Below are 7,456 nucleotides of genomic sequence, written 5' to 3' on the forward strand. Positions count from 1 at the left end.
GCCTTCAATCTCTAGGTAATCTACTTCACATTCCACATCCACTTCATGTAAGTCTGAAATTTGGGGTATAGGGGTAGCTCGGACCGGGGAGTAACATAGGCCAGGTGGCGTTAGTCTACCACTTCCGGTTTCGGAGTTATGACCCCCGAGCGAAGCCGGGTATCCTGCTAGTAAATGAATAAATCTGAGTTTAGGGGACAATGTACCTGGTTTAGTATCGAGTGTATGGAATTCGTTTAACATTTGCAAGCATTCTGCTGGTTCTTCAGTAAATACAAAATGATGCAATTCACATCAACTGATTACCATTTGTTTTATGACAAATGATTTTGTTTTAAACTCCTTCCCACATGTAAAATGGCGGGAGTTTCATCAACAGTTGGTGTGGGGTGGGACGGTGGATGGGCGAATGGTTAGCACGTGCGCGCTTTATCATAAGGTCTGTCACTGAGTCACAAGGAGCAGGGTCGCCTGTCCAACATCGTGGGTTTTCACCGGGTCCTCCGGTTCCCTCTCACTGCTAAAGACCCCTACGCGCAAGCGAATAATTGTAAAATGGCGGGATTTTCATCAATAGTCTTGACCTATTAAATCTTAAAAGTCGATTCCGACTATTTTGTGGAAATGTATTTGGTTTAGTTTAAAATGTAAACTAGTATACTACTGAGATAGTACTAATGAAATGGGGTTTAACGTCCTAGTCTGAGGTACCGACTGCGATAATGAAGACGGTCATATGCCATACAGTGTGCTATGAGGGCAATTTTCCAGTACAGCGACACTACGACTCTAATATCGATTTCTTTTACGTACACATCAATTTGACACTGGGCATAAGGTTTTCGCTTCATTCTCAGGACTATACGATTTCATATGCCAAGTCATCCGCCCTGTATCACTGAAAAGGGAAAACTATGCCGAAAATCCTGGTGAACTTTCCTTGGACCTTCAGGTTAGCAAGCCAACGTCTTACTGACTGAGTCGGTGTTGATCTGACCATCCTATCTTAATATGTTAACAGGGGTTCACGGTGGCTAAGTGGGCACGACGCTGGCTCGCTATCCTGAAGATCGGGTGTTCGATCCCTGCATTGGCCGAGAAAGTTCGTCCAGATTTCCCGGCGTGGTTCCACCTTGTCAATGATGCAGGACCGAGGGCCTGACAAGGACAGATGTCTAGTCGTTGGTGTGCACGTAAAAGATCCCCTGATAGTTGGAATTCGATTTAAGAGTTGGCCGTAGTGTCGCTGTCCGGACAAAATTTCCCCCATAGCACACTGTATGGCGTATGCCAGTCTTCATTAGCCCAGTTCGGAGCAGAACAGTAGGAGGTTAAACCCCATTTCATTTCTGATATGTGAACACCAGACGGTTGAACTGAATAGAAATTGAGTTTGACGTCAGGCTGGTCTAATGCTAAAGGTTGAAATGAATACGGATAGACCTGAGGCTCAGTGCGGCTGGGGGGGGGGGGCATCAAATGGGCACAAAACCAGACCCAACTTTTCTATACAAAATTTTTGCGTATGCCGGATGGTAATCAGTCCGCCGTTGGTGAGTTTTTGAGATATTCTGGGTCAAAGGTCAAAGGAAATATGCTGAAAATGATGAAAAGTAATCACTCTTTCAATAAAAATGTAAACTCGCTAAATTCACCTTTAGTCTTGGTGACCCCGGAGGTCAAAAGGTAAAATTTTCCGTATTTGCACTAGGAAGATTTAAAGTAATAAAATGGCAGCCTAAAATATAAAAACTAAACCAACATTTAAAACATTTAAAACTTATCTTTAGGTGGTCTTAGCACCGTACATTTACTTAGGAGAATGTGGTCGTGTTACTAGTTACTAATAGATTGAAGGGCAATAACTCCCATTATCCCATTATGGGGAAATATTTATACAATTTTCTTATAGATCAAGTAGAAATAAATTTGATTAATTGAGGTGATCATAGATGTATTATAAACACAGTATGTCGACATATTGACATGAAGAGTGTTTAGATGACATTTCGGTGGTCGGGCTGGTGGACGGCGATGTTGACTATACTCTCAAAAATAAAATAAGGGCGTATGTTTTCAAATTAATTTATTTGTCATTTTAAATGATAAAATATTGACCGGGTAGTTACCAACGTCCTGCTCCGTCATATGTCTGTTTTACCAATGCAAATAGTGTCTGAAAAAGAGCAAACGAAAATTGGAAATGGACATATTAATAATATAGAAGAATAAAGCGTCAATTAACAAACAATAATACTTATTCTTTCTCTTACACTGGGCTCGGAAAACTGTTTTTTGTACACATGTCCTAATTTCCTAATTACACTGGATTCTCGTTTCAACATTGACCTGTACATAAATGATCCCTTGACAGCTGCAAGTTGAAATAAGAGTTTGTCATTGTGCCGCTGCCCGGGCAACATATCCCCCAAAACACACCATATTATGGTGTATGCCCGTCTGCATTAGTCCAGTCGGAGCAGAACAGTAGGACGTAAAACCCATTTCATTTCATGTGCTGATGGTAATATAAATCTGATAGTCCTGTAGGATGAGTGGTGCTATATCTGATAGTCCCGTAGGATGGGTTGTATTATATATGATAGTTCTGTAGGTTTGATGATACTATACATGATAGTCCCGTAGGATGGTTGTATTATATATGATAGTCCTGTAGGATGGGTTGTATTATATATGATAGTTCTGTAGGTTTGATGATACTATACATGATAGTCCCGTAGGATGGGTTGTATTATATATGATAGTTCTGTAGGTTTGATGATACTATACATGATAGTCCCGTAGGATGGGTTGTATTATACATGATAGTCCCGTAGGATGGGTTGTATTATATATGATAGTTCTGTAGGTTTGATGATACTATACATGATAGTCCCGTAGGATGGGTTGTATTATATATGATAGTCCTATAGGATGGGTTGTATTATATATGATAGTTCTGTAGGTTTGATGATACTATAAATGATAGTCCTGTAGGGTGAGTGTTACTGGTATATGTTTTATGTTCTATTTTTAATACAAAAGTACATCTAGTGTTAATTGTATAAACTGTACAGGTAACAGAGAAATTATATTCTGTAACCTCGCCATACCTTATATTTCATATCTGCTTTTCTTGCACGTGTATCCAAAGCTTGTAAACGCATGGCCATAACAGAACGATCCATCTCTCCAGTTGCTGTAAATAGAAACAATGGAAGTTAAATTACTTTGTATAATTAGAGCTTCTCAATAAATTGGTTAGATACTGTGAAGCCATATGCTATATACACCGTTTTCCATGTGTGAATTTCTACGTGTGAAATCAATCGAAAGTAAAGTGAATTTAAGATGTCCATAACCGCCGTGACAATTGTTAGATATTAATTACGTAAGGTTTATAAATATATTTACCGTAAATTCACATTAACCTTCTGTAGTAGACTTACGTATCTCTGACGATAAAACGGTGGGTAGGTACGGGGTTCATTAGATGACCATGAGATCGGTTAATGATTTCTATATCAAAATAGAGTTATAGAGTTTACTAAGATTTTATGGTGTGTGGTCTGACAGACTATATGTAGCAGATCTCTATAGAAATGCATCTAGAAGTTTTCTTGACCTCTAGAGGGGGTCAGTAATATGTGTGGGCGTAAGGGTCAGGGTCGGAGAGGGGGGGGGGCTGTTTAGAGAGAGATACTGTCTTACCACCAAAATTGGATACTAGTACATCAGTGCCCGTGAGGAAACCATCTTGATTCCTGTCTATCATATCGAACGCATAACTGGCCAGCATCTTCTGATAACAGTAAACATTAACCATTCTGTTGACGAATTCTCCTCTCGATATTTTACCATCATCTAAAATTTGACCAAATAAAACCACATTCAATAATTTAACCACCACAACTGACATCTTAAATATCCAAAGTGACCTCAGGTTCTTTAGCTTAATAATTGCTTCTTTTACCAATTTACAATAAAAACACAACTATTTAATTTATTGCAAAATGTATATTATATGATCAATTTACATATAACATTTTAGAGGTTTTCACACAAAAATTTCTATGATTTAAAATTACAGTTCATTTTGGCATGTAACACACTGTCCTTTTAATTTTATCAATCCACCTGGCTAGCATTCTGATTAATTCTTCAAATTGTGTAGTTTTTTTTTTTAAAGCTATTTAAACCCCGAACACATATCGTCCAATTGGTGTTACTGTAGATAATGAAAAACAGTCATGTCTGGTCCTTTTAAAATCTCTCTGATCTATGTAAAGTAACAGCCATGCTTTAACTGTAACTTATCTCATATGTCTCTGACAAACTTTTTCAATTCGTCCACCAAGAAACTTTAAGTGACTCAAACATCCAATCACAACTTGCATCACAATCCAGACATATTCATTACTTTACACCCCCATTACCTAACTTGTTAAAACATACCAACAATCATTCTGTATAAAAAAAACCGGCGCATATACATTTAAAATAATTAAACTTTATTATCAAAAAATTGTACAACAATTCGATTAATATTTAAAAAAAAATATTCCTTTTAATCATGCACCAAATTAATTAGGTACCGAAATCAACTGTGTCACAATTATACCCACCATCATTTGTGACACAGCTTTTTGATTTTATTATTAGCTATACTGTTTCGATAGTGTCCGTCTCAAATTGAATGTGGTACTTGCGACCCAGGGCAAGATGTATCAACTTAAATGACAGGAGGCCTTCCAATGGCTTCTTAAACGCTAAGCAAAGGTACCCAACTATATTGTCGACAAAACAGACAACTCAGAAAAAAGGGAAGTTCTTATCAACTAGACTGCTGGACTGTAATTAAAAAAGACATATTTTATTGGTCGGACCTTTTTTTAAAAAGTATTTAATTATAAGCTGTGTACCTGTTTTGTGAATCTTTATTTTATCCAACTGAATATCAATATTTTTAATTCTATTAATTTGAGCATAACTATATGTTATTTATTGTGTATTTTACAGACAATGGGCTATTTGTCGCCGTTTATTAGAAACTGGGAGTCATATGATAATACGAATTACTCTTACTTGATGTATCGCCTAATACAATATGGTTTCTATCTTCAGTCAGGCTGATTTTACCATCATTATTGGCATCCAAATTATCTAAAAGAGCATTGACGTCCAGATAGGTTCCACCAAACGACCTCGAACTGTCAAAATACAAATATATCTATACAGGCTATTCAAAGTGTGACTTTTGTAAGGAACTGTGTTGGGCCATTATGCGTATAAATACACAATACGATTTTGATTGTAAGGAGAGAGAGAAATAGGGTTTAATGTCCACTCGACACAACTAGGTCATTTCGGGACTATCATATGGTTTAATTTTATTTCAATTATTCGCTTGCGTAGGGGTCTTTAGCAGTGGGAGGAAACTGGAAGACCCGGAGGGAGAAAACCCACGAGGTTGGACAGGCGACTTTACTCCTTGTCACGTACAACCGGGGATTCGAAACCACGCCAGTTGACCCAATGACAGGTCTTATGATACAGCGCTCAAGTGCTAACCATTCAGCCATCCGGGACACAATCAATAAGAGGAGCCTATCATGCTTTATGAGATTAGACTTTTGTTCGAGACTATATTTTATTTTTCTGATTAATGACCAAAAGTATTATGACAAATAAGTCTAGAAAATATGGGTTTCGTCTAATTCTTCATTTCATTTGATCAAAGATCAATAGCAGTCTGCAAAACACGTCCAAAACATTTCTTCTCGCAAAATTTATTTATAGCTGGTTGTCAAGAATATCGAAAACTTTTAAATTAGTTACCTGCACTTTGATCCGTTGCTAAGTGACGTCATTAACACCAGGCACACAACCAATGATATAGCTCTATTCATTGTGCCGATCTGCAGTAATGAAATAAAGTATCATAGAAGTTTCATAATCTAAAATAGATACACGTAACAACGGGTGTCATACAATCTAAACTAGATACACGTTACAAGGGCTGGTGTCATATAACTGGTGTCATATAATCTGAACTATATACACGTTACAACTGGTGTCATATAATCTGAACTATATACACGTTACAACTGGTGTCATATAATCTAAACTAGATACACGTTACAAGGAGTGGTGAAATATAATCTAAACTAGATACACGTTACAAGGAGTGGTGAAATATAATCTAAACTAGATACACGTTACAAGGAGTGGTGAAATATAATCTAAACTAGATACACGTTAGAAGGGATGTCATATAACGGGTGTCAAATAATCTAAACTTGATACACGTTACAACGGGTGTCATATACGGTGTATGGTATGCTTACTCTATTTATAAAACCGCTTCTGGGTTGTACAACCATTGAGAACTCCTCCAATAATAAGTAGTATGCGTTGTTTTAATCACGGACACGGTGCAGGGGCGGCATGGGGAACAAAGGGAAACGTTGGTACCAAAAACCACGAGGAACTGTGGTCCCATAAACGGGAAAGTAAATTCATATAACCCTGCACAATAATTAACTGCTTTGCCGAATGTTGTCACGTGTGCTTTTTAGATCATAAAATCTTTGATTGTTTCTTGGCGTTCGCCTGTCAAACATCGTGTACTTTCTCAGGGTCCTCTTATTCTCTTCAACTGCTTATAAAGACCCCTACGCCCAAGTGAATTACTGAAATAACATTGAACTATAGATTAGTCCCAAATTGACCGAATATATGTTAAGTGGACATTAAACCACATTTCTCTCTCTTATAATCAAATATCTTACCTTATCCAAGCTCCAGTGACTTCTTGTAAAATAGATTAGAAAACACACAAACTCCAGCGACTGTATCCTACTTGTAGTAAAATAGATTAGCGTGGTGTATGAATATAGATAGACCTTGTAGCGTGATGTATTCAATGCTAATATTTACATAACATAGAATTAGTCACCAGTAAAACTCGACTATACACTTTTAAATACAACTTATTACTCAGCAAAATATATAATAGATCTTATTTCTTAATGTTATAGACAAGTAAGGGATCGAACTCACGACTCTTGCATAGATGATAAACCCTTTGTTAGACTTGATAGCGATAAACTACTAAACAATTCTTGGTGTCTACGAAATGGGGTTTAACGTCTACTCGACACGTCATGAGGATTATTTTGAGACTAGCAGTATGTTTTGTTTCTATGATTAGGCCTGGTAGCTCGGATGGGATGAAAAACCAAGAACTCGTTTATGGTGCACATTAAAGACCCATTGTCAGTTTGAATTAGTTACACATCATCCTTGTTGAATGGGCATGGATTTGAAACGTTTCTTGAAGATCGGGCTATTATTTGCTTTAATGGGCCGGGGTGGGTGGGGTTCTGGTTGACCTCAACTATGATGACTAGACATTTTAAAAGAGAGATATGTCGTAATAATATTAAAATTATTA

General features: G+C 37.3%; 1 long non-coding RNA gene across 1 annotated transcript; it reads right to left on the bottom strand.

The window, feature by feature from the left end:
* Positions 1-2,071: 2,071 nt before the first annotated feature.
* Positions 2,072-6,919, bottom strand: LOC126829732 (uncharacterized). The gene is made up of 6 exons (XR_007683503.2): positions 6,792-6,919; positions 5,839-5,918; positions 5,086-5,210; positions 3,712-3,864; positions 3,114-3,199; positions 2,072-2,176 (listed from the first exon to the last, which is right to left on the bottom strand). It is a non-coding gene; the product is annotated as an uncharacterized LOC126829732 (long non-coding RNA).
* Positions 6,920-7,456: the final 537 nt, after the last annotated feature.

Source organism: Patella vulgata, chromosome 8 (genome assembly GCF_932274485.2).
Source record: "Patella vulgata chromosome 8, xgPatVulg1.2, whole genome shotgun sequence".
Taxonomy (NCBI): domain Eukaryota; kingdom Metazoa; phylum Mollusca; class Gastropoda; family Patellidae; genus Patella; species Patella vulgata.